The sequence below is a fragment of the Pyrus communis genome, chromosome 9 (assembly GCF_963583255.1).
Source record: "Pyrus communis chromosome 9, drPyrComm1.1, whole genome shotgun sequence".
Classification (NCBI taxonomy): Eukaryota; Viridiplantae; Streptophyta; class Magnoliopsida; order Rosales; family Rosaceae; genus Pyrus; species Pyrus communis.
In genome coordinates this window covers 20,902,443-20,909,726 of record NC_084811.1, presented here as the reverse complement: position 1 = coordinate 20,909,726, position 7,284 = coordinate 20,902,443, and positions in this window count along the sequence as shown.

Sequence of the window (7,284 nt, the reverse complement as noted above, 5' to 3'; positions counted from 1 at the left end):
CCATAACAGGTTATTGCTCTGAAATTTTTTATTTAATAATATATTTACACTAAGGTGATGGGGTTAGTAAATTGGTTGAGAAATTATTCTTGAAATTTGAATATAATATCTCTCACAAGTAATGAGAAATATTACTAGATTGTTGTACAAGTGGCAGTCGTGAAAATTAATTTAGGGACATGACCCCGACACATACATTTTGACACACGTTTTTTGTGGCTCTCATTCCGTAACCTTTTTTAAGGTCCAAACGGTCTATATTTCAATTCATCGTTCATAGATCATCCTTACAAAAAACTCGACAATCCCAAAGCTGTTAACACATTCATTTGTAGGAAAAAAAAATAAAAATTAACGAATACAATTCCACAAAGATACACTCAATTAGTCTAACGGTCATATGACCCCATGTTTGGTGATTTGTAAAGATGGTCCTTGAGAAGAACTAAAAGATTAACAATTGAATTGTTAAAATATATTGCAGAATAAACTTTACAAAATGTGTGTCAACAGTTTATCCCCGAATTTTAAGCCATTTATTTATTATATTTTTTACAATGTCTAGTACTGTGGTGTGGAGTCCTATCCATTAGCTGGATCTTTGGGAGTCTATGATTATTTACTCTAATAAAAGTGGAGAACGATCTCGTAACTTTTCTCTGTGTGGTCTATGATTATTTACTCTAAGGCTATCTCTAACCGAAGGTTGATTAGAGGGTTTGTTTTAGCCCTCCTCCAAGAAATTAATATTTTGATGAACAGTGCAGGGCTATATTTCTTACCATCTCCAACCGATGGATCAGAGGGCCATAGGCCAAACATAGCCCTATGACAAAAAACCATCTCCAACCAAGGGCCAAATATAATTTATTATTTAAATTTAAAAACTACAACTTAAATTTAACAGTACTTGATGCAAGAATGGCTTAGGTATTTATAGGAAAAAAAAGGGAATTAAAAAAAAAATTAAAAAAAATTTGGCCCGAAAAAAAAAAAGAGACAATAATGATGGATATATTCGACACTAAAGAGGACAATACTATCAGATATATCCAACAGAAAATGTATTAATAATGAAAAATCTAGGCTGGCCAGGGGCTGGCTGACTGGCTGGGTTGGCCAAGCCAGTTGGCCCTTTTTTGTCCTGTGGGGCCCATGAACCCTTTGGCATAGCCCTCGATTGGAGACGGCTTTCTTTCTAAATATAAAAATTTTGGAGTACAATAAGATATTTTGAGTGTCAATAATAACACCCTAAAAAATGACAGTTTCTTAATTTTATTATATAATAATGTTACATATTTAAGTGAAACTTTAAAGTTAGAGTTGTGAAGTTTTTTTTTAAATTAAATTAAATTTTTATTTTTTTATTTTTTAATGTTTGGTTGTTTAAGATAGAACTACTTTTGATTAATTAGTGAAGATTATGTTTGTAGCTTTTTTTTTTTACTTATCATTAATGACATTTGTAAACATGTAATCAGTGAGTGCTAAAATTTGTTTTGAACTTTTTTTTTTTTTTATTTTATTTTAACGAACGACATTATCTAGATGTAGTACTTGGATCCAGCGGAAGACGTGGCACAGAACCAAGCGGAATGACATTCTAAGATTCATCCAGCCAACCCCACTTAGTGGAAAAAAAGCTTTTTTGTTGTTGAATGAACGACATTATCTACACTAAGGGGGTGGAAAATCGAGCTAAGCCTCACAATGGGCTAGCAGTAATGTGGTTCAAATTCGCTTTTGGCGAGAATCGAGTCTAAGATCTCTCACTTACAAGTGAAGATGAGTATCAACTAGACCATAGTACTAAGTGACTTTGTTTTGGTTTAAGTGAATGTTTCCTAGCATCAATACATGTCCCCTTTTTTATTAACTTAAAATTATCTTAAAGAGGGACCCTTTTACAAATTTTGCATAGGACCTTTAAAATCTCAAACGGCCCTGCATGTTGGTAGCCAACTAACCTAGGAAACAATAAAATTAAGGATACTAAAACACATGATTATTTATAAGGAAAACTAATGAAAAGGGCTTGAAAACTTTGAGTTTTAACGATAATGACAAAATAAAGGGTAAAGTGAATAGTACTAGGATTGACTTTTTAGTGTAAAAATGTGACTTTTCGTTAAAGTGAACAGTATTTGGAGCTTTTTGTTAAAGTTCCCTTATTTATAAGTTACATGAAGATTATTTCTAACGTTACGTAAAGTTGAGAGAGAGCTCTGGAATGAATCTAAACCACATCTGGTTAATACAGACAGACACACATAGGATATCTCTTCTTCCTAATAAAGGTTACTTATTAGTGTAAATTCTACTTGGAAACAGCGGTAAGTAAGAAATGATGAACAATCAGATCGCAGAAGATCATATAGATCATCAATCCAATTCCAATGCCAATGCTATCGCCAATGCAAAAGGAGGGACCGGATGATTGAGTGAGTCAGTCAGTCAGTCGACTACAGCAAGAGTGTGATATTCTTTGTCGGCAATAGCTACTTCCATGAGATGGTGAGGGCGAAAATCCCCACCATTGTCCAAGAAGAATTTCACCAAATTTTCGGAGTAACCACGTAACACCGTCACCCCTCTACGAGGAAAATCAAAGGATGGAGAACGATACCCCCACCATAAATCCCAAATCACAATGTGTGGCACCGCATCATCCTCATACCCCTTGTCCTCGAACATGCTCCGTACAGCCTCATACAGAGTCTCGTAACCCTTCCAATCATAGCATGCGCAGTCGATGAACAGAAATAGCTTCTTGATCATTTGCTCTGGCTTCAAATTCTCCTTGACAGCCACTTCCAAGATCGCATCAAACACCATTTGTAAATCAATACATATGCTGCTTATGTCCATTCCCATCTCCATTCTCATCAGAAAGAAGAACTTGGACTTAACATCGTCGAGCCTTGAATGGATTGCAGCTAGGGCAAAAAATGAATGGGCGGAATAAACTTACAGCGGGAATCAGGCAGACTGAAATTCATCATTTTTCGGTTCCATGGCTCTTTACTCAGTTCATACACCAAAAGTCCCAAACTTAAACTTCTTGATTGGCACCAACCGTTGTCACATACAGCCCAGCAGTTTTTGAATTTGCTGCCCTCCTTGACCTTTTACACCATTGCCTTCCATTGAAGCTTTACCGCTTCCCTAATATTGCCATCTTCCAGATAGCGTAGGATGTTATATGGAAGTAAAGCGTTGGGCTTTATAATTGTTGTTGCTGCTTTCACCTCCTCCAAGCACTTCTGTTTGCCCCCTAAATTCGCCATGGGCCTCACAGGCATACCAGGAATTTACTCAAACAAGAAACTTGTGGTTGCGAGCGTGCCACTACTAAATACCGCTAGTAGATGGGATTTGAATGATTAAGATTGCACCTGAGTTCAACTTCTAACCAAGAGATTGTGCTATTGAGTTGGAGTGGCTCAAATCAAGGTTCTTTCTTTGCCTTAAAGATAAGGACCTTACTTATGTGGAGAAATGTAACAACATGTAAATGACAAGGTTGCTAGAAGTGTAAATGATAGAGGAAAGTAAATGACCGGTATTGTAGATTGCTTGTCAACTAGATGACTAGAAATGAGTTGTACATAAACTACAAAGGAGATTGATACTAGCAGGTGAATAACAGAGCTAATAAACTAGACAAAAAATAGCTGTCTAAGGAAACTATTGTTAAAAGAACTGAGATCTAGGCTGATTACAGCTTTTGGATGCAAATCTGTCTTGAGAGCAGAGTTTGTATGTTTGTTTGATTGATTGGTTGAGTGTCATTGCCCTTGTTGTCTCTTCTTCCTTTCATAGGTAGTTTAGCCCGACTGCAATAGCTTTGCTCTTGCCCAAAAGCATTTGGAGTATGATGAGTCATCATTCTTTTTACTTGAATGCCACTGGAAAGTGCTTTTTGGCTGATAGTAGGTTGGTCTTCATCGCTTGTCATTTCAATTGTAAGCACGTGGCTTGTATCTTGGTTGAGAAGGCTTTAGTTTGCTTCTGGGCAAAATGTTGGGCTTCGGGCAAGTCCTCTTTAATTTGATATCCTTGGGCCTTTCTTCATTTAAGTCCATTATTCAAATATTAACCCAAACAGTGCCTTATTCATTGTTCAGTATGCAAATTGAGGCGTTATTAATGATTAAATAGTAGTCGCATGCCTTCACTCAAGACTTGGCCATTTAAGACAGCGGTTGTTAACTAAAACCCTTGCACTAACCCATGATTATAAACGTTAACTAACCACTTACTTTATAATCCTTACTTAAACTCCTCGACCAAGTACCTTAGCATTTCCAAACCTTCGAATTTCCAAAGCTTTCCAGAATTCTCACAGCCTTCAAAACTTCCAAAAATTTCTCTTTGCCTTCTTAGCTCTTGCTTCCCCAATTCCAACTTCTTTTCACAATCCAATGGTAGCAAAAATAGTTGCTCGAACCCAATTTTCCTACAAGACTGGTGAGGGAATTGCCACCATGTGCTATAGATTTAATGGCCTTCATCGCCCTCAGGCTGGTTTGCAAACCTTGCTTTTCTTTGAGAAGGAAGGTGTGCACTCTCTAGGACTTGTATGAACTTCCTAGGTTCCAATCACCGTGGAAAATAACATGCCCAAAGAGAAATGGTTCACCCCAAAACCCTTCTTAGCCAAGTTTGGCATCTCGGCCTCTAAATGGTCTACCCATCGATGAAGATTCCCTTTGATAAGTGATGAATCATAGGTGCAGTGGATCAATGAGCTTGAGCTTACCTTCAAGCAAAAATGGATGAATAATGGCATATGCAAGTTAATTATGTTATCTAAGACTACTATGATTGCTAAACTCGAGCTACTGACAACTGCACTTCTTTTCTGGAATTCGGGCACCAACAATTTCGACTTCAGCATGGGCCCCATGTGCCCAACCATCCTAGATATGGCATAGGTCTTCAGGCTAAGGCCATTGGGCAGGGTTGTGGATGTCACCCATGACTGGTTTCCCTCTTCTAGCCCAACTGTAGATAGCTCTGGCAGCCCTGACTCCTTTATTTAAATGGAGTACAACTCTTCAACTTTTAAGAGCTACGGAACCTCATTTGCAAGCTTCATCCCGTTTACCAAAAAGCTTTTTGGCCCTTACTCTTCTACTGCCAACAAAGATCAGGAACACATGTACTTCCTCCTCTACTGGCTCAATAAACACGTTTTCCACAATAAGTCCAAGGGAGTAAAAGTGGAGTGGATTCCTCTGGTGGAAGCCCTGAACAACTTCGAAGACATGGCCACGGGCCCTTTCCTTCTCTCTCATCTCTTTCATCTTCTCTTTGAGATAACTCAGGGATAACCATTTGAAACCAATCTCAATGGGCCTACCTAGATGGTCCAATTATGGCTTCAATGGTATTTCCCCAAGCTTCGGGCACCCAATCTCGAATTCCCCAAGGGAGTTGCTCCTGCTGCATCCGGCTAAAGCATCTCCTACCAACCACTCTACTACTTCTCCTGCCTTTATTTTTTCAGAGTCTGCAAGACTTGGGCAGATTTGGAGTAGGGAGCCTCGGTGTTAAAAAGATACCTTTGGTTTTCTAACCAAGCTTTCTATTATGCCTTGGGGAGGATGCCAACCCTTTCTGCAATGAGAGGTTCATCAGCTGCATTTAGTCGAGGAACCTTACTTAGGGAGTAAAGGGAAACAGCTATGAGCACGGGCTAGAGGTCTACCACCCCCAACTTTTATGCTAGATAGTTGGGGTTTAGACAAGCCATCCCGGTGCCCCTTCTTTGACTCAGTACAATGCGGCACCTCCTATTGCCTTCGCTCACCACAAGAAAACACTGTCCAGGCTGCCTGACACAGTCTCGAAATATTGAGCAAGGTTGCTTGCAAGCCTATTGATAGGATTTTTACCACCTACAAAAGTAGTGATAAAAACACTTAAAAATACTTGCAAGAATACAAGGTTGTCATAGTATAGCAGCTCAAGCAAGTTCATTTTTCCACAGGAATTGAATGAATAATTTATGTTAAAACCAAATCCTAATTAATTATTTGAAAACAAAGTTTGGAAGAGGTTGGTTTTGAATTTAAAAATAATAAAAACGAATTTAATTAAAAAGGTTAAAGAAATTAGCTAAGTAAAGAAAACAAAGGAAAACGTTTTGAAAACCAAATTGTAAAAGCCTAGGGTTCCGCCGTCCCCTTAACAATCCTACATAGTTCTTCTAATTCCTTATGAATTACACATGCATATTTTGAAGGTTAGTTTTCCTAAAGTATGCCCTGCTTGGAACCCCCAACATATAATGTATATCTAACATGCAACCCCTCCATGGCATCCAGATCGAATGTGAACATGCAAAACTCATTAAATTTTGTGAAAACCTTTTGAAAAACCATATAACTCCTAAGACGTGTCGTCCATCTTAAGTAGTTACACATGTTAACCACAAGAAGCCTTAGTCAATTTTAGGGACAGCCCTCCGCCAAAATTGCATCCAATTACTTATCTAAACATCCTAATGGTAGCTAAGCATTAAGATATAGATACAGTTAAAGCACAATGATTAACAATTCAAAACCTACATGCATAATATCATAAGTAAATTGAAATGAAACTGCATATTCTTGCTAAGGCAAGGTAATATCATAAGTAAATTGAAAAGAAACTGCATATTCTTGCTAAGGCTCGTGGTCTCACCCTAACAAACGAAACTAGTTACGAACAATCATAAAACAAAATATTATTAAAAACATGGATAGAAAACACCTTGAAAATAAACTTGAATTGTCAAAAGCTCTCTAAAGCCAAGTATTGCGTTTTTCCCCTTCTAACCTAATGGCTAAAAAGCCTTATTTATACTACTACAAAATAAAATCCTTCCTAGAAAAGGTCTTAGAATAAAACTAGGAAACATAATAAAATAAAATAAAACAGAAAATAAAAGGTTTCCAATTTAAACTAAAATTCGGACTTCTCAGAAAATCACACTTTTGACTGACCAAATCAACTCCGATTTGGTCCCAAAAGGTCTCTTTTTAAATTTGAAGACGTCTCCTACAAATTTTCAGAAGGTATCTTCCTCAAAATACGCCATCTTGACCTTCAAAATGCCCAAAACGTCCAGAAATGTCAATTTGGGAAATCTGCGCTCTGGACCTTAATTTCATCGCCACGGTCAAATGGCTTGGTAGAAAAACTTGAAATTTTGATACAATCATCTTGAAAGGCACACAAACATTCTCCAATTGGAATCACTCCAAAATTCGTCCGTTTGTTCACTTTTAGCTC